Here is a 26,314-nt window from a genome sequence, read left to right as displayed (position 1 = left end):
TGTTATTTTTTTTTGTATATTTTATTGCTGAATATTAAGGGATTTGTACATGATGCTAATTGCTTTAATAGTATCACATTATTCTGCGATTTTTTTTATTGAAAGTCGATTGAATCGAAGAATTCGTTTTTGAATTATCATGTAATATGTCATATATATATGACGGAGATCACAAACTGGATTAACTGTGTTATTTGCAACGATCCATTTATATTGCTTTGCCAATTACCTCATTCAGCATCCCTATTGGCAATTAAATTTACAGTAATTTTATGTGTGTAACGACCTAAGAAATTGGGATCGCCCATAATATTATATGTAGTAAGCTTTACTCCTCTAGATCGGACCTAGAAACTTTCGGTCATTTATTATATGTATATATATATATATATTATTTTTTATATACAGCCAGTGATATTATCATTCAGAAAATAATTGAGTGGACCATATAACAATCACTTCATTTAACGCTCATATAATATTTAATATATTATATAATATTACTATACAACACCAGTAGTCGCTTTATCTGTGCGAGAGTTCTCCAAAATTGCTTCGTATTCTTCATGTGGATGAAATTTAAATTTATGTAATTTAATTACATATATAAATTAAAAAAAAAATAATTAAATATAAGTATATTGAGCTTATCTATTGCAATTTCGTCTAACTTACTCGTATATTTCATCAATTCTCAATTCCGCTAAATTCAATTCGATTAAGTTGGATTTACATCTATTTAATAATATTCAATCTAATTTAATATAATTAATTTTTATTTAGTCAATTATTACAATTAAATTAACTAGAACTCCATCCAAGCAATTCAGTTGAAGTTCTGCAAATTAATTGTAATTTTATTCAATTCAAATAATTTTAATTAAATTCACTTTAATTAAATTCATATTAATTTTTTATTAAGTTAATTTTAAATTTTTTTAATATAATTTAATTTTAATCAATTAAAATCTCTCGATCATTTAACATAAATATCTAAATCTTATTGATTTGATAAGTTCAATTTCAATTGTTTTAATTGAATTGTCACTTACGAGTATGTTAATTCTCTTTCAATTAAATATTTTAACTATCTTTTAACTCGCAACAAGTTGTAACAAAGTGTAATACATTTGTTCACCTAACGGTAATGCACATATCTCAGAAACTAATAGAGCAATTTCAACCAAATTTGCACGGAACACCTCCACCGATAGTGTGAAAATCAATAAAATCGGAAGATAGCTCCACCCACTTCCCACATATTGGTAATTTTGAAAACTACTAAAAGTGCGATAATCTACTAAATAATATCTCAGCTGTTAAGTAAAGGCTTTATAGTACTCGGTGTCAAAATTGGACCATGGGTGTGGCACCGACCACCTTTAACACCTATCAGCACCTACTCGACGAATTTCAACCAAATTATATAATATATAATATTATCCTAACATCCGCATACTGCAGTGTGAAAATGGTCAAAATCGTACAACAACCACGCCTACTTGCCATATAACATAATTATAAATTCCATCTTAAACTTTCACTTTCCAGTATAAAAATGAAGCTTCAATGAAAAGATCGCGATAAAACTTTACACAAATAGCGCTTTTAAAATATGCCACCTTGTGACTAAAAATTGTCAAAATCGCACCCAAACTGTTCAAGCCACAGATACCGAATATGTGAACTATAGTGTCTATGGCTAACTTTTTACCAAAAATATCGGTTAATATGTAAGATATATTACTGTAATTTATTATAGTATTGATCGGATTCAACACCTTTTTTGACACAAAGACATACTACTATCGAGAGTTTCATTTATTTATTTTATGGAATTAATTTCAATTATATATCTTACACATTGACCAATATTTTCGGTGAAAAGTCTAATATAGGCACTCGGGTCCACATATTCAGTACTTAGGGGTTTGAACAGTTTTGGTTCGATTTAGACAATTTTTGGCCGCAAGGTGGCATACTTTAATTGCATTATTCACGCAAAGTTTTACCCCGATATAATCAGTGTTGCTTGATTTGCATACTGGAAAGTGCAAGAATCAGATGGAGTTTAAAATGGTGTTATATGGGAAATAGGCGTGGTTGTAATCTGACCCATTTCGCACTATAACAAAAAAAATATATAAAAAAAATGTTATGTAGCGAATTTGGCTGAAATCGGTTAAGCAGATCCCAAGATATGGGTTTTCCCCTATAAGAAGGCGGTGCCACGCCCACTGTCTAATTTTAAACGCGGTTCCTATAAAGTCATCTCATACCATCCCAGAGATAAAATTTAATGTCTCTGACTTGTTTAGTGCTTGGTTCATCGCGCTTTTAGTAGTTTTTAACAGTACCGTTATATGATTTGTGCCCGAGTTGTCCCCCGATTTCACCCGTTTTCACACTGTCGATAGAGTTGCTAAAAATATTTGTTCTGGGTGAGTTTGGTTATTATGGCTGCAGTGGTATAAAATATATGCACATTAAACCTATTAGGGGGCGGGACCACGCCCACTTAAAAGTTTTTTTTTTAGATGCAAATGCTCCTCCCTAATGTAGTCCTGTATACCAAATAACAATCTTGGTACTTATTTTGGAGCTTAGTTATGGCAATTTATTTGTTTTTGATTAATGGCATTTTGTGGGCGTGGCAGAGGTCTAATTATGCCCATCTGCAATACCAACCGTCTTACGGTACCAAGAAGCATGTGTACCAAGTTTCATAAAGATATCTCCATTTTTACTCAAGTTACAGCTTGCACGGACGGACGGACGGACAGACATTCACCCGAATTTCAACTCGTCATTCATTCATCCTGAACATTTATATACACATAACCCTAACTCGATTAGTTTTAGGTGATACAAACAACCGTTAGGTGAACAAAACTATTATACTCTGTAGCAACAGGTTGCGAGAGTATAAAAACCAAAACCTCATAATACGACAGATACTTATAACTAACCCTTATTGAATCGAAAAATGTATATACCATAAATTAGGCAGCAAATTGAATGCCGACGGCATTTGCGTATTGTGCATTGTGTATCTTTTTAGGTGTCGCCGCTGCGCTTATTTATGAGTTTTTGTTACTAAAATTGTAAGCCGCAATAAGTACATTTGTATGTATATGTGTATTACCTGTTACTTTCGGCCACTATTGCCACCAAAACGTTCTAATTCTTATTAATCTCATTTCATTTGCCACTTCCCTACTATAACCTAAACTCTTTTTGTCTGGCACTTAATTCGATTTTAACTGAATCACATTAAATATTCAATTTAATTATGTCGTATTCAACTAATTTATGTTTGTATGCATAATTAATGGTGCGAGTGGTGACGAGGGTGTTGGTGGTGTTGGCAGTAGAAGCAGCAGTGCTGTGGACTACTTTGCTGCAAGTCTAGTGGTAGTATAATTTTCATTTTAGTATTTTTATACCCTAAACAGGGCATATTAAGTTTGCCACAAATTTTGTAACAACCAAAAGAAAACGTCGGAAACCACATAAAATATATATATATATATATATTGTAAAAGCAGCGTGACGAGCTAAGTGGATTTAGTCATGTCCGTCTGTCTTTGTATACGCGAACTAGTGCTCAGTTTTAGAGATATCGATCTGAAATTTGTCGGAACCGCCGATATCGCACCACCAAAGCATATAGCTGCCATACAAAATGAATGATCATAATTAAGCTTTTGTATGGAAAACTCTCTTAATTAACAAGATATCATCATGAAATTTAGAAGAATTATTGTTCAAGGCAAAGTTATAATACCTAAAGAAATTTTTCAAATCGGATCACTATATCATACAGCTGTCGTACAAACTCAATGAAAACTTCTTTATTTGTGAAGGGTATTCTAATTTCGGACTTATTTTTCAGTTTTAGTATTTTTTTATGTTTAGTGTTTCTATTTTAATTTTTTGCTTCTCTTATCGCCACCAACAGCAACAGATCTTATTGAAATTGAGTTGTTAATTGCCAAAAAATGCTACATTTACGATTTATCAAATACATAGCTTGCTCAATTCTTGGCACAAAACAGCCGCAATTAATTGCAATCTTCATTAATTTTATCGTTAATAGCAACATCACAATATTGTTGGCAGCATCTGCAACCGCGCAGTCGCACATTTGCAGCATTTGGCATACTTACATACACATGTTTGTATGTATCTGCTAGCGGCTTTTGTAACATATGTCACAATCTTCAAAAGGTAGCGAAAACACGAAAAAATTAATTAAGAAGTGTCAAACATTCCGTGGTTGCCAAAAGCAAGCATTATTTAATGTGCATACACGTACATACATATATGTATATGTATATATATATTATTTATGTTCCCTCATATATTTGCCCAGATTCTCTGTATTGACTGCTAGGTGACAATTATAGTCATTAGGCTTCCTTAACTATACATACTTGCGCCTACTTTGCTTGCTCTCCATTAGCAGCCGCTCGCTTTAGACTTCCACTTCTTTTTGTGTTTCTGCTTGCACTGTGTTCACCCAAATTTTAACAACATGCTCGACATTTCATAATTGATTGTTTCAGTAATTGAATTGAAGTCATTGTAAACTTATTTCTTTGTCGCTTCACATTTTATCTAGCGACTACAAGCAGTTCGTAGTTCTTCGTTCATTATCCAGGATTCTTATCAAACAAATATTCTGTTTGCTCTTGTTTGTTAACTTTTCCATTTCGGCATGTAAACCGTTGTCTGCACACATCTGATAGTAAGTTTGTAACATTTTTTAATTTTCAGCGATTTTGATTTACGCTCTTTCGGCAATCAATACAAAGATACATATAAACGAATTTTATACACTATTTTTTTTTGTGTGGTTTTACAAATTATGACATTATTTTTAGCACAAAAAATTTGCATTAAAATTTCTGAAAAAACGGAAAATTTTTAAATATCTTACTTATTTAAATTTTAGTCTGCCAGTCTACTTAAAAACAGCAACAATTTGCTTTCCCACATACTCTCTCTCTCTAAGCACAAATCAAATTAATTATGAAAACTTGTCAACAACCCGAAAATTATTAGCAGTCTTGTTGCTTGCATGAACTGCCAAACAACAAAAACAATACGCGCACCCACCAATACAAAATTTAGACATTTTTCGGCAAATTCTTTGATATTTCTCAGCCACAAGCACAAGCAATCATTTTGTTGTTTGCCTGTTTGTGTTTTGTTGTTTTGTGTTACGGTTTCCTTACAGTTGATAAAACGGAAATGTCGCGAAGACAACACAAATTATATTTGGCCTCTGTAAATAGTCGTTTTTTAGTTTCTAGACACCTCTGATTTGTTTATTTTTCAGATAAGACCGTACTGCTATCAAATGAAATATGAACCTTCAAATTGGAGAAGAAAAATTCAAATTTAAATTGACATCGTTGCAAATTAAGCGGAAATTATGTTTTAACAACATATTTTTGTTGTTTGTATATAAAATTAAACAAGAAAAAGTGTTAATTACGGCTGCACCGAAGCTATAATGCCCTTTACAGGTGCTTTTCTCATAAGTGTAGATACTTGCAACTAAATCTAAAAACGTAACCGGCAAACGATATATAATATTATACATCCAACGGAAAATGTTTTGCGAGCCCCTTCTAGCCACATTGTTTAATGTAGACAACATTCAGGCCGAATTATGGTCACTTAATAAAGAAAAATGTTTTTTATGAAGATCTCTATCTAGCTTCGATCGCACGGTTTATATCGGAGCTATATGCTATAGTGGTTCGATCCGAACAATATATTCGGAGATTGTAGCTTTGCCTTAGGCATTAACCCACACCGAATTTCGTTAAGGAAACTTGTCAAATAAAGGAGTTTTCCTTACAAGGACTTGATATTAATCGCTCATCTTGTATGACAGCTATATCGTATACTCCTCTAAAATCGGCGATTACGACAGACGAGATGTTTCTTGTAAAGAAAACGACATAAGAGACATTACTACGTGACTCCACCTCACAGGCTGGTCCCGCCCAGTGAAAAATCTATTGATTGTCAAAGTACATATTACATATCGTAAGAGGTTTAGTGAGCTCTTCGCCCTCAATAAGGCCAGCCTTTCGCTAGTTGTCGGAGGTCTAATTGGTCATTGCCCACGTGGTAAAATTAATAATATTATCGAATTCCAGTTGTAAAAGCTGTTTGAAAGAAAGCAACATACAAAAATATCTATGCTTGACTGTCCCGCAGCTCACTGCTTCAGACATTTCGGTAAATTAGTGTTAATCAAGGCTCTTTGACTTCCAAGTTCGATCCCCATTTTTAATATTAGCCATAGAACTTAGCCTCACTTGCTCACATTTGATTATGGGATAATGTGTTGGGATCATCGACACATCTCTAATGGAATCTCCAGCTTTGCACAGATTTATACTTAATTGAGAGGTGTGGATTGAGAGGTCAAATAGCCTATATACTTTTTCCTTTTACGTAACCATGAAAAAAATATTCTGCTTATTCATAAAAACATAAGTATAAATAACTAGGCTGTTGAGCTTTAAAAACACCAGTTAGGAAATAATTTTGATATGTATATATTGAACTATTTGCCATATCAAAGCGGTACTTAGCTACCACTCGGTTGTTGTATCACTTCGCTGGCAATATCACCTTAGATCTTATCCCTTAAATTAATATTAGCAGCAGCTAACATGCTTAAAAACAAATACTGTCACATACATATATAACAAAAAGTAAATTTAATTAAATAAATAACGTGATAAATGGCAATAGATCAATATCGCATACGACAATGCGGTTACACAATTCGACTGTCAACGCTTATCGTTTATCAACTCAAACAATAACAACGACAATAGCAAGTGTTGAAGCACTACTAACTTAGTAATATGAAGCATATCAGTTTATTTTTATACTCTTGAAACATCTTGCAACAGAGTATAATAGTTTTGTTCACCTAAAGGTTGTTTGTATCACCTAAAACTAATCGAGGTAGATATGGAGTTATATACATAAAAATTTTGAAAAAATTAGCGCGGCCCCGCACTCTAAGAAGCCCAATGGAGATATCTCCTAAACAAGTTAAGATACAATTTCCAAATTTGCTCAGGACAAATTCCTTAAGCACCCTACCGACACGGTAAAAATGGATGAAATCGGATGATGAACAGATGTCCGGACAACGCCCACCCCCAATTATAACAAATCTGATAAAAACTACTAAAAGCGCGATAAATCAATAAATAAATACACCAGAGACATTTAATTTTGATCGTACGAGAGGACTTTATATGAGCCGGGTTCAAAATAGGACGATAGGCCTATAACCGCCAACACTTGGGTGAAAACTTCTATTTCAGTACCTACTCGGCCGATATTGATCAAATTTGCTATATAATATTATCTTGGCATTCTTATATTCCAGTGCGAATCGGACTACAACCGCGGTCTACAACCGCGGTCACTTCCCTTATAACATATTTTGAAATTCCATTAAATTCTTTCATTTTCCACTATGCAAATCAAGCACCAATGAATATATCGAGATAAAACTTTTCCCGAATAGTGCGCTTAAATTGGGCCACCGTATGTCCAAAAATTGTCAAAATTCGACCATTGAACTGTTCAAGACCCGAATATGATTCAAGATATCGAATATGTGAACCCCGGTTCCTACAGTGAACATTTTATCGAAAATATTGGTCAATCTGTGAAATTCAATTTCGGAAAAAATTCTTTCTTGATGATACTACGGCCGTATGTATGTACATATGTGGGTAGAATTGATCAATACTTCTCTTATCTCCCCTTAGCTTTAATATAAAGTTAGGCCAACGCCTGAAAGTAAGTCCTCGGCTTTCATCCTTGCAAATAGCAAGAGAATAAATTGTTCAGTTACACCCGTACTTAGCCCTTCCTCACTTGTTCTAATTCTTAATTATTTATTTTTGTTATTTGAATTGGAGCTTCCCGCTGACATAGAAAGCTCTACAAAATTTCCAAGTGCAAGAAGTGTCTTACAAAGCCTAAAACACAGCTACATGTGTATGCGCTTGTCAGTGTGCACGTCATATTTCAGTGTCCTAATTGATTATGCGATTAATAGGAGCGTTAAACAGAAAAAATATATAAAGTGCACCAGTCGTTGATTATCGCATGCGATAAGTGACATTTAATTTTCCATTTCAAAAATTATTAAAGAACAATTGAAAACATCACTTTGACAATGCATGATATGCTGCAGGTCATACATATATACTTATGTATTTATGAAATTGTGTATATATGTATGTGTGTTTACTTATTCTTCAAAATAGAGCCACCTTCAAATTATTTGATTAAGTCATCAGATTAGTCAATTGATAAGGGTTCTCTATTTTAATTTTAATCATTAGACCGACTACTAAATATGCCACGAGTTTGTCAGCAATCATGTGTTACCTATATGCGAATACAATATGATGATCATACTTAGGAAATTTTGGTTATAAAAGCTTTCAATTTAATTCAATTTAAAGAACTTCATTTATAACTTTTATTTGATCAAAAATATTGATTGAGTTTCGCATTATGGCGAAATAGAAAACGGTTCTGCAGGTTGGTTGTCATGACAGAGATGACATGGGCTTGCTATTAATAGAATCAATTTTACCTTACATATTATGTTATCACTGCTATACAATTTCATAGTCGTAAAATCGATAAAATCTAAATGTGAAAAAAAGTATTGTCTTATTGCAAAAGTTGTTATTTTAAAAAGCGAGCCATCACTATCAGTCACCGTTGAGTTCTCTGAAATATAGCTGATAAATATGAAAAAATCTCCGGCCATAATTTCAGTTAATCCTTTGGATCAGGTTTCTACTATCTTCATGTGTGATTAGCTTGCTGCTATAGACGAGAAAACTTTTTCTCCACAAAAAGTTCTAAACAAAAGTCTATACTATATCAGGTTATAAAAGCATGATCTACCGAGTTTACGGATAAAGCTGACGATTATTAATAACATGCGTTTATTTTTCTACACACTAAGTGCTAGTCAGGTCAGAAGTTAGTAGTGTCATCTTTACTAAAAATATATATGTTTGGTTAGGCAATTAAGATATGAATCCAAAAAGTTATGAAGCTGTGATTATTAAGTTTATAAATTTCACTTAACTATTTAATTTGGCATTTACTTGGACATGTAACATAATAGTATAGAAATTATTATTATTTTAGTGTTTTTGCTGTCACTAGAGAATCGTAAGCACTTCTATCTCTAAAGTCAAGCTTTTCTTATTCGACATCTATAGTGACGGAACTGTAGCCTCAAAAAATGAGTGAGTAATCAAAAAAAATCGGGTATCTGATCTGAGGTCAGGAATAATAATTTGCGCGATTTAGACAGACCTGATCCCACTTCTGACACTAGATCTCTATAGCTATCTTTAATGGAGTCGAATATGATTTCAATAAATACATTATTTTTCCGATAGCTTATGTGCCTTACTGTAGTCATATTATCAGATATGTCATTACACATACTAATATCCTGAACTAAGTATCGTATTAAGAGTGCCACGAAGTTTGTAACAGCTAGGATGAAACGTCAGAGATCCTATAATATATGTGGTACACTGTGAAAAACTACAATATCACAAATATTGTAGAAAACATAAACCTTTCTTAATATGAGATAACAGATAGATCTTTGAAAGGATTTTAGAATAACATTTGACCAGCTTTAAGTAAGAGCGAAGACATTGGACACTTTGTCGATATTGATGAAATAGTGTAATTAGCAAAACAAATCGGTTTACATGAGATAAATGTAAAAGACTTCGAAGAATTAGTTTTAGATTAAATGAACTGATGGAGTTAGAATTTTATTTGTTTTTACAAGTATACAAGTATTCGTAAATATTAATTTTACTTTTGTAAGAAATATTTGTTTTTTGTTTTTTTTTGTTTTTTTAATAATTATGAAATGTAATAGCTAACCAATTTTCTATCCTTCTTCGCCTAACCCCGTCATTTACATGTTAAGATAGCCTCATTTAGTGCTTTTCGCATTACGCTCTACTTTGATGGAACGTAGCCTACATATTAAGCGGGATCTTATGTACGTATGAGTGATCAGCGTGACGAGCTAAGTTGATTTACCCATGCTCATCTGTCTGGCCGTCTGTATATACGATATCGCTCTGAGATTTTGTATACATCCTCTTCTCCCTAAAATGCTGCTCATTTGTCACTATAGCTGCCATATAAACTGACCGATTAAAATCAAGTTCTTGTATGGAAACTTTTTTATTTGTAAAGGTTATTATAAAGGGGTTTCTGATAAGAGTGATATGATTTAAAAAAACAAATACACACTCATTGTTAAGGCAATTAAAAATTGTATTGTATCTGTATTTGTTTATTGTAAAGTACAATCGATACAATGAAGTTCTGAATATAACATCATCCAAATGGTTTCCACGACTTCTTTTGCAGGAACGAATTCGATGAACCCAATTGTCGAGTACTTTTTCAACTAAATCAAGTCGTGTGTCTTGAATAGCAGCTTCAATGTTGTCTTCTAAAGCTTGAAGAGTGTCTGTTTTATTGCTAAAGACCAATGACTTCAAATAACCCCACAAAAAGTAGTCTAATGGTGTTAAATTACAACTTCTTGGAAACCATTCAATGCAACAATTTCTTGAAACTAACGAATCTCCAAACTTTTCTGGCAATAATGCGATTGTCACCTCTACGGGAAAACCCGATTGCTTTAGTGTAGCCGAAGTTAACGTTTTTTCTTGTTTTATACAAAGTTTGCATGCCAACCATGACATTACCAAAGGTGCTATCAGCAATCCAAAATAGAATATAATTTCCGAAAGTTATCGCGTTTGCTGATATCGAATTTATTATTGTTTTAATTTGTAAGGTGACAGGTGAATTGCTGGTTTTTTGATAACTTTTATGCTTGCTACTTCAACATTTAATTAAATAAATAAATTTATTTGATAAACTCAAATTGTTATTCTTCTATGATAGACTTAAATTAATATTGTTTTTATAGTTAACCTTTACTGTTATTTGTATATATAATTCGTGTTCTGATTTGTTACTTGGCACTTTAAAAAGTTCCATTTCTTTCAACTGCTTTCAATTTTATTTCATCTGGTCATAATTGGTATTAATAATTTCTGTGTAAATTTCGTAATCCAAATTGATTTATTTGATAATTATTTAATTAAATGAACCACGGTGTTTCCTATTTCGTCAGCAATTTACGCATGCCATTATTTAATATTGAACTATGATGTTGTGAAATACGACATCGTATGTATATTATACAACAGAATTGTATGGAAAATGTAATGCTCTATTAACGTTGATATCGATAAAGAAACACAAACAGGACAATTCTGTTCTTATAAAACCACATATTTATACTTCAATACTTTTACATTTGATTTCATGACGCTGATTAAGTTGTTTGCACTTATTGGACCGACCAGGTCTTCTACGGCGGTACGTTCCCTTTGCCATCGCTCACATTTAAAGAATGTATGTTCAGCGTCGTCTTCAGTCGCATCGTTGTATAGGCATGCCGGCTCTTCGACTTTTCCCATTCTGTAGAGATACTTTTTGAAGTATCCATGACCGGATAGTAGCTGCGTTATGTAAAAGTCGACTTCTCCGAATTTACGACTTCCATAAGTTTAGGTCTCTTATAAGTCTGGCCGTCCATCTGCCGCGACTCTCATTCTCTCATCTTCGTTGCCATTTTGATATTGTGTCTTTCTTTATTTGGTCTCATACGCTCTTGTTGTGTTCAGACGTTTTCTTTAGCTCCCACAGTTTTTCCTTTCGTAGGTCAATTCGGGCATTTCCGCTTATGACTAATATTGCACCACCTGACACCGTTCGGTAAGCTGATGCAACTCTGAGGGCTGCGGTGCGGTATACTCTAGCCAATACTTTACGCCAGTTTTCCTTTTTTAACACATCTGCCCAAATCTCTGCTCCGTATTAAAGGACGCTGATGGTCGTAGATATTAGAAGCTTCCTCTTTTCTTGGCTGGGCCTCCCTATATTGGCCATTAGTCTGCTGAGTTGGGCTGGTTTTCGCTGCTTTTCCTGCGGCGTGCTGGATTTGTACCCAGAAAGTTAATCTGGGGTCCAGTCTTACGCCTAGGTACGCCGCTTTTTGTGTCCTTAGAGTGTCCGTAATCGTTTGCATACTTATTTCGAGAGGTATGTGTTCGTTTGGGCATTGAATCCACAATTTTCGCATTATCCAACACCGTTATATTTGCTTATTCTTGTATTATTATACCTTTAAGCAGCTTCTTGGTGTTATGGCGTGTTTTCGGATTCTAGGCATGAGCAAATCCCATAAACACGCAATGATGTTTTGGTGCGGAGATTGAAGAGGCAGCTGGTTTATTACAATTTTAGGCCGCTATGTTGTTGGAACCGAATACTCTGTTCCATCCCCTGTTGCTGAGCACTTTGCGGAAAATTGTCTTTCAAATAAATATATGTATGTATATAATCTCTTGTCGATTATGGAGTCAATCAATATGAGGTTTCCAACACCATTGGCTACAATACAGCCTCATAAGACCTCTTCAACCATATTTTATTATCCAGCTTTTTTCAAATTTTTGCGGACTGTTAAAAATAACTCTAGAGTACATTTACACTTTTAGTTTCAATTGTTGAGCAGTCATTTTGGAATTTTGCAGAACTAGAAAAAATTTAACAACTAGCAGGTGTTTTTACTAAGATGAATTCAGTTAAAATGTAATGTTTGAATGAGTTCGGTCTTTTATTTTTCCCATTTCCCTCAACAATTTACCTCCGATTTGAATCTAGGAAGAACAACTCTTATTAATTCTCTACCTGCTGAGTAAGTTTTATTAATACTATGGTTAGATTGATCTACGGTCCCGCCAATCTACATCTCTTAGATCTGGTTTTGCCTGTTTTTATTTTCGTAAACATCTATTTATCTGATGCAGATAATTTTTGGAAGTTGTTGATATACTTACAAAGTCTGTTTTCTATAGGCAAGTGGTTTTTGATAAGAAATAAAAAAACATACTTATAATTAAATGTGATGGCCAATAATTTAGCTTTATTACAAAAAGAGGGTTTTTCATTATGTTTTGAAAATGATTTCTGGCAAAGTTAGACCACTTTTTGCAGCAATTTAGGTCGTATGGCAGCAACGCTCCGAATGATCTCTTACAAGGCGTCAATCGTCTCGAGCTTATCTGCGTAGACAAGCGACTCCACATAACGCCACATAAAAAAGTCTAGCGGTGTTAAATCGTACGATCTTATAGACTACGCCATAATGCGCTCGCCAAAAGTTTCCTTCAATAAATTGACTGTTATGTTTGCTGTATAGCATGTGGCGCCGTCTTGTTGGAACCAAAGGTCGTCCACATCAACATCCACCAATTCAGGCAAGAAAAAGTCATTAATCATGGCTCTATTGTGTTCCGTAATGACTGTAACATTTGACATTTACCGAACCGCGCCGCGCACTTGTTGGTCGTTCGGTCTGTTCATTACATTGTATAAATCTACAAGTAGCCAATCCTAAGATTTTCACTAATACACACGCAAAAATATCCCACTTGGTACGGGTTGCCTCGAAAATTCTACTACTAAAATCACACTTGGTACGGGTTGCCAACCAATATTCGGCTACTAAAATCACACTTTGTACGGGTTGCCAACCAATATTCTACTACTAAAACGTTCCAATGACAGAAATCTGATATAGTGTGTTGCCGTGTTATGTTTTAAAATTAATAACTTTAAGAATGTTTTTATTCCATATTCAAAGATTTTTCGGTTGTTTTAATTCTTAAAGATTAAATTTACAAAGTATTATTTAAATTATTATTTATTGTATTGAAATATTATTAAATGTTTCCGATTTTATTTTTTTTACTTACATGTTTATGTTTTTGTGAGTGAAAATTCTTTGTCTGTTGAATATTTAAATTCTTAGTTTACCGGTTTAGTCCTGGGGAAACGAACACCCAAAAAAGATCGGTAACGCGCCTATATTGCAACCTCAGAGGTGGTGAGGAAAAGCAATGGGAAAACTTTCGTTTAGCATCCCACGATTTCAGGGTTAAGAGGGGTATGGTTAGATAGACGAGATTCTCCAGATCACGAATATATTAAATTATTGCAGCCGGAAACTTATAGTTTTCGAGATATTTCCATTTTAAGTGCAAATTGTTAAACTGCAACCTTTTATTTAAAACTCTGTGTCAAAAAAAGGCATATTCGATCAGGTGATCACGGCTGTTTCACACACATAGGAAAACAGCTGATTCTTTGCCTACTTGTAGGCTTATACAATGGTTCATTATGAAATGGCAAACCAAATTGAGTCTAAATCAAGTAACACATAGCAAACAGACAAACTCCTAAAAAAATTTTAAAAGTAGTACCGTTAGTGCTCATTTGTTATGCTTCAAACAGTTACCGACGAAAAACCGTAGACTGAATTAGCTCATACGACCTATCTTATGAGAGCGCAATGTAAATGAACACTCACCACCGCTATTACAGACCGTATGGTAAGATATCCGCGAAAATTGGATTTTTCCCGTAAAAGCGATTGAGCTGAGAGTGTGAGAGCAATCTCTTGCAACGCAAGATTGCCAGTCTCGATATTTTGTAATGATCAAAAAATAAACTTGAATACATTGGAAAAATTCTTAAACCAGGTAAATTATTTTTAATAGTTGGATTTTAGTTTTGAGCTTTTACATTATGAAAAATTATAACTAAAAAACTAAATGTGTGCAAAGTTTTGTATACAAATTGAGCAATGGCAACATTGGTGAAATGGAAACAAAAGAGAACAACTGACCATTACTTTTGACAAATTCCGTTTGATACGGGCGGTAAGTACGGAAGGCGGAATGTCGGTGACTGTTTAAAGCATAAGTCAATGTCAATGCCAAATGTTTGCCAAATCATGGTTCCATTTCCTTCGGAATATATGCAATAGCTTTTCAAGACATACTGGACTAAATGCCTAGATTTTGACGAAAACCGATTGGCATCACGCTCAAATCAAGGGTTGCAAATAATGCATTAAAAAAATAATTGAATTAACATTCAAATAAAATGTTTTTTTTGGTAATACCAGATACAGGATTAAAAAAAAATTTCCATCCCAAAAACCGAAGTAAAATTTTTTATTTTTTTTTATATATTTTTAATCCCAATTACTGGTTTGAAAAATAAAAGATAAAAATAAAGTGTTGTATGAATTTAATGTTTTAACTATTACAAAGCATGGTGGCTAGGATAGAACTAAGAGACATGTCTAATTATTAGAGTTAGTGTTTTCTTAAGAATTGCTTTGGTTTTGACTTTTCTATCGAAATTTATTCGACAATTTATTGCTAATTTCCATTTTTCGCTGGGGTCACCTGTACATGCATATATGTATATATGTATGTATGTATATATGTATGTATGTATATATGTATGTATGTATATATGTATGTATGTATATGTCAATGCATATGCATGTATGCCTGTGACGAAATTCATCATCACACATGTATTTCCGTTAAAAAAAAAAGCACAAACAAAACTGATATCCTTTTTGCAAAGTGTTTTGGGCTCCTTTGTGTGTGAACTAACAATTGCTCCACCGCTCCAACTAACAAAGAACAAAACCAAGAACAACACCATTAAAACATTTACAATTCAGTGATAAGCCTTGGCGCCAAAATATCCATAAACAAGCAAAATTCTACTAAAGCAATTGCAGGAATTCGCAGAATGAAAATAAAGCAAAAATTTGCTAAAAATGAAACAAACAAAAACAACACGCAAAATAAAAGTCCAAAATGACAGAATATTATTTCATTAATTTTACCAAGCGTTGCAGAGGTAGCGGTTCCAGCGCCAGAGTTAGCGCAACAATGGCCAGAAGTCAACAACGACAGTTGGCCGGCCTTTGGCAACGAATGGAAACGAATGCTGCGCGTGAGTTATCCGCATGACGACTTTCATGAGTGCTCTGCTGCTACAACGGAGGCTTATCAGAGGCACAAAAAATATAAATGACCAACACGATGACAAAGGGCAAGCAACGATTTTTCAACACGGCAAAGAAATGAAATGGAAGAAAAACAACAACAACAACAACAGTAAACTGCAACAAAACAAAACAAAATGTAAATTGAAGCAGGTTCTCGTGGTAGTAGGGGCTACCGGTAGGGAATAAGCAAGTTCTTATATCAGAACGAGTGCGGATTGATAAGTCGGCGTTATTTTTAAACTTTCTTTTCCGGAAAAGATATGACTCGTATATAATTATTCTATAAAGCTTATGGCTTTAGCTTTGTGTTTATCCAGGTTTTCTAGTTCCGTCGAAAAAATTCTAAAGTTCTTAGATAGAACGGTTGGTCTAGTTTTTGAAAGAACTCTTCTTTAATAGGCTTGAAGTGTCTATATTTTTGACACGTCAATTTTTAAAGGAATGCAACCCTGTGCTGCTCGGGTCGCAAAGGACGGAAGCTGATACTTCTGTGTTCCCGTTCTGTTTGTGTACCTAAGCTACCAGTGACTTATCCAACATCCCCTGTATTCACATTCATACCAAATTCTCACCGTGTTAACATACATAACTTTTATGAGTAATTTGTGTTTTGTTTTGAATGTGAACGCATAAGTTCTGCGCCAACACTGAGTGGTTAGCCACTGATGGAGACTTCGAAACACTTTGTACCCTTACGTATGCATGTTTGCATGTATGTCTGCGGCTACCCAGATGTTGCTGATGTTGGCGACAGTGTAGAACGCGCGTCGAAGGCGACACAGTGTAGTCTGCTACTGATTACAAATGACGCGACACTGTGGAAGTGGCCGAATTGTATCAGGAATGAATCCATTAGGGTGGCATGTCCAAGACGCACGCACACACACACATGCATGCACACATATACCATGTATGTTTAACGTTTCGACATTTCAAATAAATGTGTACAATAACCAGAAAATTGTTGTACAAAAAGGTTATACGATAGTGGCCAAATTGAATTAAGATTGCAGCAAATGAGACGAATTCAAATAAAATAAAATCATAAAAAACGCCCAATCAATATGCGTGGTAGAGCAAGGGGACAAATAAAAAGTATCTAAATGTAAATTAAGAAATGATTTATGGATCGCAGAGTGAGAGCAAAGCAATACTTTGTTGCAAGATTATGTTTAGAAGGTTTCATATATTTTCTCTTCGTAAGAGATCGTGTGGTGCAAAAATATATTAGAAGAAAAAGTCTAAAAAATGGAGGATACCTTTTATAAAAACATTTTAAAAAAATTAGTTACAGAAGGACTGCTGTCACTAGTTCGACATTCCGGCGAAGTACTAAAAAACTTCTGAGAGTACCTACTTGTTATTAGTCAAAAGTGTAATAAGCTTTATAGAGAAAAATTTCTCACGTAGCTTTTACCTCAGATTTACACATTTTTACACCCTGAACAGTGTATATTAAGCTTGTAATGTTTTTTATAACACCGAGAATGAAACGTCGGAGACCCTATAAAATATATACATATAAACAAAAATGATCAGCGTGACTAGTTGGGTCCATTTAGTCCGTTTGTCTGTTCTTCTGTATACACGCGAACTAGTCTCTCAGTTTTTGAGATATCGTTCTGAAATTTTGCACATATGCTCTTCATACCAAGAATCCTAGAAAAAAGTCGTTTTAAGTTTAGGTATAGAGGTTTTATCAAATTACTTGATTTATATGCTCATACACGCTATATGCGCTTATGTTCGAACAGTGTTATATAACAGCATTACCTTTTTTATTTTACGCCAATAAATAACGGTTTATGACACACCTACTTCCAATATCGCTGTCAAAGCTACCTTTTGAATTGCGTATGTATTAGTGCGCTCATATACTCATTTATACTCATATTATATGTCAGTATTTATGTAATTTAGGCGCCACTTCGACATAACGAAAGCACGAGCACGAACGAAAATTCGTAAGCGATAATATTGAATTGCACTTTATTGGCTTACAGTGGGTTGAGTTCGTATTAATGTAGTCAAATATACAATTTGTAGAAGATAAATAATTTTATAGAGACTTTAAAGCATTTTTTTCTTTTACTTTCAGCCTACAAAATTTCATGTACTTGTGAACCAGGATCGATAATTGACAAATAAGGTAAGTGAATTGAGCACTTTTTTTTTATAATTCTTTTAATATTTTAAGTGTATATTAGCTTTCAAAAGAAAGTGAGGTGCTAATAGGCTATTTTACCTAAGGGGATTTATAACAAAAAATAAAATATACAAAAACTGTTCGAGGCAGTTTTAGTGCTATAATTACCAAAATTATCAAATATTCGAGTAATTATATATGTATATACTTGCTATACATATATAATATAATGTTATATTCAAATGAGAGGCTTACTCGATAAACTGATATTGTTGTTTAAATTTTTTGAAATACTCAGAGTAGGCTAATGTATTGATAACACTGGTCTAGAGCATTTTTGCACACGTGTTATACATACATACCTAATTTTATATCTCAAAATAAGAATAAGAAAAATAATAACAAATAGTTATGAATATGCTTTTATGTATAAAAAATGGAAAAATTCAACACAATAAAAATCCACTAAAATTTGCATATAAATAATTTAAAAAAAAAACGATCATACAACTAGGATTCGTGCTTGCAATTGAGATTTTCAAATAGACTTCAAATGTTTAAAAATTAACAGTTTTACTTTTGCTGTCATGTTACGCAGATGTTTCTCTTATTAACCCCCAAATATACTCCACCATAATGCTTTATGTATACTGGCTTTGCTAACGTCTCTCAAATTCCATTATATTTTAATGTAAGCGTTATTCCTGTTCTGCCGACTAAGCTCCTATATTATCTCTAAATTTATCTAAATCAGAGTGTATCTGCATTTGCACCTTTAGCGACATTCGACATCCGATGATGGAGAAATACGTAATCATGTCAGTGATCAGCTCGTCATCACTGTCAGCTCTATGGTTTCCAAGCAAACCATGCCCAGCCTTAAAACTATCCCAGGCTGTTTTCTACTCATTGCTAAGTAACTTCCTGAAAATACCATAATCCATACTTTTTTTTTTTGAGGACCTACAAAGCTTCCAGCCTTTAGTTTCGCTTCTGAAAGCTTTGGATAATTTCTTCAAATATTTGAAAGCTCTGGAGTGATGATTAAGAGCTTTTACAAATTTTTTAATGAGACCCAATTTAATATGCAAGTGCGGCATATTGGAATAGATACGTGCTGCTCTCCTCCTACTCCTACTATCCCACAGGCAAAAATAACAGTAGTATACAAGCTTTGCAAATTAATTTATTATTTTTAATTTTAATTTATTATAATATTATATATTAATTTTAAATTTTTACTTAAAAAATAGTTTTTCTCTCTCAGTTTAATAAATTCGCCGCAAATATGGCAAAACGAGTCAGCGTCTGACACTAGTTGTTGCAGCAAACAAAATTATGAACCACGTTTTTCCTACAGAGAACTTAAATGTTCATTCTCTGATTCCTCTGCAATGTTCAAACACATACTGTTTTACAAAGCGAGCGATTCAAGTAAAACTATCTCCCGTCCTCTTCCCTCTCTTTTGACGGCAAAAACCCGCGAAAACCTTCGGATTTTCGAATTCATTTTTACAATCTAAATAGGGTATAAGTTAGCTACGAAGTTTGTAGTATTTAGAAGGAACCTCGGAGACCAATTGATCAATAAAAATCAAGTTTTTGTTTAGAAAAATTTTTTATTTGAAAATATATCTTCACGAATTGTGACATATATTATATTATTGTCCAAAGCTCCAAATTTTATAATAATTGTAATTAATTTCCCTATTTTTTTAAACTTTCTTTTCAATATTTTAAATATTTATTTAAATCAATATTTTAGCTTATATATTTTCATTTAAATTCCTTAACTTCTTTCACTGTGCAATTATCCAGTAAACTCTCAAATTACATACCACAATACGCAAATATGAGTCACCACTCTCTTTCGAACTGATTTTTACCGAACGCCAAAAACTTGCTTCAGGCCGCACTCAACACTCAGTATTTTGAATGCATATGTGTGCGTTCGAGGTGTGTGCGCGCATGTAATATTTCGTAACAACAACAACAGCAACCAACTGCTAAAAGCCACAATAACTACCAAAACGGTTATAGCATTAAAAAGAACAATAATCACAACAAAAACAACCACAATAGTAAAAGCGCATATGCTGCGCTAATAAATTATTAATGGAGCGGCTTATCAGGCGGCTTAACTGCGGTACACCTATTAAACGTTGTGTCAAGTGAGTTAATAAAAAAGTTATTATTATTAGTCGTTGCCAGCATTGTTGTTGTTATATCTAGAAATTGTTGTTTTTGTTGTTGTAACAACATATTGGTGCAGGCGGTTGGTGAATATGGTGGATATGCTGTTGGCTGTATATTTATGGCCGTTGTCGCCACACAAAGAAATTGTAAAACGGCAATTATTGTAATAAACAATACAACAACAACAAAGTATATGAAAATTGTTGTCGCATGTCGTTTGCGCTCGTCGAGAACCCCCAGCGACGCTAAAGTCGTAAAATTGATAAGAATGTCTCGGCGGCGGACGTCTGACGGCGGCTGCAGCTACTGTTGTTGTTGTTGTTGCTTGTCGGTTTATAAAAGTTGGTGGAAGTGAAACAATTAAAACAACAAAAATACTGTGGCAATTGTTGTTGACATCACTCGCGTTGGCCCCCAATCATATCGCCGTTGGAGTCGCTTTTGGTCGCTCTCTCTCTCTCTCTCTCTGCCACACACACTGTAGCTGTCATTCAGTCGTACGCTTGCTTATTCTTATTTTTGTGATGACAGGAGATGTGTCGGTGATTGAATATCGTCGTTTGGAAGAGTTTTTATGTTTCAAGTAGATTTGTGGTGTCTTTCTAGAAATATTTGCATTTTTATGCTGCTATAAGTCGAAATCTTCATGGTATTATCAATCATTCTTTTCGTCGCACTTTTGTTGTATATTTTTATTGCCGCTGTGTTGTTGTTATTTATGTTATTGTGTTAACTTGTAGCTGTACTTTTTGTTGTCATTTTACTAATAAGTGAGTGGTTTACCAAAAGACACCTAAGAGCCGCTTCCTCACTGGGTGGTCAGTCGAAAAAAATTTACCGATCTAAAGTTGTTGGGATTGGCAAAATTAAAATATAGCAGTGCTATTGTCCATTTTGAGACCTTAACGAGATGCTTCAAACGTAAACCCGTAAACGAAATGTGTTGGAACGATATACATAGTATATGTATGTATAAGATAAGTTGAAAGCTAGAACATTTTCTAATGCAATGGCCAACTCGTTTGAGACAGGGTTGCTATGATCTCGCAACCATCACTCAATATGAATACTTATCTTGTCTATAAAAAAAATTCTACCAAAAAACGTTTAACCTAGAAGCTGTGAACATCTAAAAGTTTCGTTAACTCGAGAGTTTAACTGGACGGTCCCTGACTGAATTTACTCTGTTCTGAGCTCATATCTCGCGGTGGTTGACCGCACATTGCCTAAAAGATAATTGCGCCTTGTATCTTTTCTAATGCTTGTTCAAATCCCTAGAGAAAAAATAAAATTATGACCTTAGACTAATCTCTTTTGCCTGTTTCCTTCTCTTTGGCAGCAGCGCCTGCACCAGCTGCTGGAGCAGAGACAGCAGCAACACATTTGCTACCTTTCTTAAACTCCTCTTTGATGGTAAGAGTTTCTTGAAATCATTTGAAAAATGGCGATTTGTATCTCTAGGTAATGCTCCAACTTCTTTTATCCGTCTAAAAATTATGTTTTCTGGAGGTCTGCAAAGTAGGTTGTGATCTTTTCGTCTTCTACAGGTAGTCAATATAGATCACACCTTGTGAAACCTGAAAGCGGTAGTCATTACCGCTCCAGTCATTAGATCAGTTTTCCTTTCTTCGGGGCAGGTTCGGCGGATAAAGTATTGTTTTAACGGTTCCTTGGTCTCTGTTGTATACCAGTTGGTTTATGATTCGCCGACGTTTGAAGCGATGCAGATGCAAATGCGATGCAATCGACCGGTTTGCGCTTAAACTCCGTCAAACACTGCCGGCTGTTTAGAATGAGCAACCACGGCATTCATCGGGCAAACATCTTTCTCATAACTCATATTTCATATAGGACATACGCTGCCTTTTGAGAAGTTTTCGCTATCTCTCGCACTATCAATCGTCGGCCTGCCAATACGAGCTCATGGACTTCTGTCACGTTATCTTCCATGGTAGCCGTTTTCATAGCATCTAAGTGTAGCTCATCAAAAACCGACGTACGACCACGTTGTCACTCGTTAAACCAATGTTTCCTGATCACCATCTATATAATAGAGTTAGCTTTTACTGCGTGATTTCCCTCCCAAAACAAGAAATCGAATCAGCGACGATATTGCTCTTTTTTTTGTGTAAATTCCACGAACACGCTCACCATTAAACACAGCTGAACTGTACTTTTAATCGTTAAGAAGCTGTAGATAAGTATTGAAAATGAGAAGAAAGGAATGTTGATAGAAATGTTTTACCAACATTTTCAATTAATATCTCATACAAAATGGTACATTAATTTAGGTCGTTTAAAAAAAAAAAATATAAATTTCGACCTTCATACCTTTCGTTACTTCATTTAATTTATATTAAAATATTTCATCGACGTTGAAGCAAAATAAATATTTGCTTATACATATGTAAGTTGTTTATTCATATTAATTGCTAGTGATGTTTTACATTTATTTTATTGCTTAATTATTTGTACGAGCTGCAGCTATATTTCATTCTCAACTTAAACTGACAGCAATTAAAGTCTAGCAATTAGTGTTTATCTTAGCTGATGCTCTGATTGATTAGCATTTAATTAAATTAGTTCACAAATGCAATTAATTTTGTGACAATTACATGATAATTAGATCATTTTCATAACTGGTTAAACGTCGCCATATTACTATACACAAACACTTTAAGATATACTCGTATGTATAAATGTATACCAAATATACAGCTTTGTTCACTGTATATTATATATACAAATTTAATTCAAATCAATCTCGATTACAATCTTTGAAAATTGTACTATACTTGTTAAATTTCATTAACTCAGTAGTTTAATATACCCGAGTGAGTTCGATATCATATACGCATACCCGTTAACTTAGAAGTTTGGTTCTTTCTTTTTACCTACCATTTGATCTGAGATTGACCTGAATTTACACAAAAAAAAAATTAAAAATTGTCACGTATTTTAATAAAAATCATTATTATCGCCTTCAAACCAGCCGCCTATTAAGCCACTACAAGCATTCTTACATTTGTTTTACATAAGCCTCAGCTGGGATGGCCTTCAGTGTCTATAGCGAATTTTGGATTTTTCGGTTTTGGCTCATCTCTGGATCGCCTTTCGACAGATTGTTGGACAGTTTTGATGTCTTTTTCATAAACCTACGGCTCGTCCTCAGTGATAATACGTTTGATCAATGTAAGGTTTTCAACTACATTATCAAGCACCTCTACTCGACGTCCTTTTCGCAAATGATTCAGATCTTTTCGTAGGAGTCTAGCATTGACACGCTTTATACCCGAAACATCAGCCAAACTGTGTTGCGTCAATAGAGGTGTTGAGATCATCTGCCATCTCTCTGCTGCCAACTTTACGATTTTCAGACAAGGTTTCTTTAACTTTTTTGATGTTATCGTCATTAACAGAGATGGATGGACGACTCGCATGAAACCAGTTTTCGATGACCTCACGACCTTTACTGAATGCTTTATGCCACTAAAACACTTGTATTCGTAATAAAATAGACTCCTTCAATAACTTATGTAAACATTTTTAGCGATTGCGAGGGCGTGATTCCATAGGAAACACAAAATTTCAAAAAATTGTTTTTCAATTTTTTTGCAGTGTAAAAATCTTCAGCCAAAATTTTGGTGTAGTAAAAAAACAGCTGTCAAACACACACTACCTGATCCCTCAGTTTTTGGGATATTGAGAAATGTTGCATACGTCATACGTTTTCGCATACCCAAGAAGCTGTTCATTGGTTAGAAGCGCCGATATCTGACCACTATAGCATATAGCTGCCATACAAACTGATCGATCAAACACAAGTGCCTGTATGGAAAACTCTTTTATTTGGCAAGCTGTCTTCAAGAAATTTGGCATTAGTTATTATCCATACAACGGTGCGATCTGCGAAGAAATTGTTCAGTTCGGATCACTATAGCATATAATTGCCATATAAACTGACCGGTCAAAATGAAGCTTCTAGGAATATTTTGTATTTGTTATGGGTATTATTGCTTCGGTGCAGCCGAAGTTAAGGGTTTTTTTTTTCAATTACGTAGCTATTAGAGAACTCTTCTACATAACTTATACCTGAATATTAAATCACTGAGTACAAACGCAGTTATATGCATACCGATTATTATAAAGATATTACCAATCATTAAAAGCATTCCCCTAATTGCTGTGCAATCAATAAAAATATTTCCTCAAATGAGAAATGTTCAAATGTCTCCAATGACGCCAACATTTACAGCCGATCGGAGGACTCAACGAACCAGTGTCACATTGAGCGACGCATTCTGTGAGAGTATTCGAGGAATGTACAAGTGTATGAGCATTTATATGCCTTGGTGTGTGTGTTTGGGCGCAGATAAATGCTGCCGTCGCCAACAAATGACAAATTGACAAATCATAAAAACAACAAATGAATCAACAAGCGTACAACAATAAATCAATAGTAAAACAAATAAAAATCAATCGCCGCCTTCAATTGAGTGCTTAAATCCACGCCAACAAAGAATCAAACAAACGAACGAATGAAGGAACGCGTGTTGTAGAAACGAACTTGTCAACTCGCAGAGCAAGGTAAACAACAAGCGAACAACAACAGCAGTAAAGACAAATTTAAACGAACTATCAGCAATTACAACAACTGTCGGCTGCAACGCGTGTAAAGTGTGACTAAAAAGGTTTAGCCTAATGTAAACCCATAAATACTGCGCTTGCGGCTGGGACATGACGTGCGGCGAACCCACACAAGCACACACAGCGCGTGCGAGTCTGTCCGCTACCTTATTTGCCTTCGCGAACATTAACAAAATGCAAACGAAGTGCTTCTGTTTCGGCGCATCCATCCATGCGCGTTTAAGTGCTGGTGACAGTGGAGCTCACTGTTTTGTTTGTGTGTGGAACCAGTGTTGCCGCTGAAAATTATATTTTATACTAGCAATTATGCCTATAACGAAGTCTTCACTGTCTATAGACCTAGCAATAACGAAATTATCTGGACTCTCCAAAAGTCCCATTTATTCCCAAAACACAATTTAGCTATGTTCTTGAGGCCGACGATATCATATGGTTGTGCCTTAGAACACCCTTCTTTCAGTCAGTATTCACCGAACAAAATGGTGCGACTAATACTCTTAGCGTCTTTATAAGCTTAAAATTTAAGAAGAGTATTTAGCGCTTTAGAGAATCTGGTTAACAAATTCGACAAATCCATCAGACTTATATAGATTCGTAGATAATTTTCTCACCGACATCAGAGTCACAGATATTACCAGTCTAAAATTTTTGGCGAAAATACAATACCTAGCAAAGTTAGCTATGGGTCACTGAAACCTTGACACAAATCCGGGTTAATTTTTTAGCCTAAATAGCAAACGTGGTTGAAAGTAAGCTCCAAAACGTACCACATACTCCACTCCATGGGCTAAATTATTGACAATACATAGCTTAGACTCTGTCTCAAGCTAATATTTAATGTAGATAAGGAACTACTAGACATAGCGAACTCGTAGGACACGTTAATGACGAACACAAAATATCTAACTCTGGACCCAGGGTCATATAGACAACTTAAACTTGAGGATAAGTTAAGAGGTCGCTTCTAACAAGAATCTCACATGGTGAGCGTAAAACACCGGTCCATTGTGTTACCTAAAACTCCTTTATAAGCGATCATAAAAACCCTCATAAATCGATAAAGCGTTATGAGACTTACATAAGCGCTAGGCTTAACGGTATTCAGCAAGATCGCTATCTCGGGCTCAATTGTAACATATTTGAAAGAAAATAAAAGTAAATAAAATAATTTTGCCTGAATTTCAATTTAGTGGCAGCACAGGTTTAGAATAAGAAACAGAATAATCATCTCATTTCGTAAGCCCGTT

At 34.4% G+C, this 26,314-nt stretch overlaps 1 protein-coding gene across 3 annotated transcripts in view; it reads left to right on the top strand.

The window, feature by feature from the left end:
• The window catches only part of al (aristaless related homeobox), a 93,825-nt gene that overhangs the window by 4,375 nt on the left and 63,136 nt on the right, over nt 1-26,314 (top strand). For all 3 annotated transcript variants that reach the window (XM_014247654.3, XM_070106185.1, XM_070106186.1), the window contains exon 2: nt 18,177-18,227. The gene's annotated coding sequence lies outside the window, so the exon portion shown is untranslated. The remainder of the gene's footprint in view (nt 1-18,176; nt 18,228-26,314) is intronic.

The sequence above is a fragment of the Bactrocera oleae genome, chromosome 3 (assembly GCF_042242935.1).
Source record: "Bactrocera oleae isolate idBacOlea1 chromosome 3, idBacOlea1, whole genome shotgun sequence".
In the NCBI taxonomy this organism is placed as follows: domain Eukaryota; kingdom Metazoa; phylum Arthropoda; class Insecta; order Diptera; family Tephritidae; genus Bactrocera; species Bactrocera oleae.
Note: the sequence above shows the minus strand (reverse complement) of the source record. Positions and strands in the feature narration are given on the sequence as shown.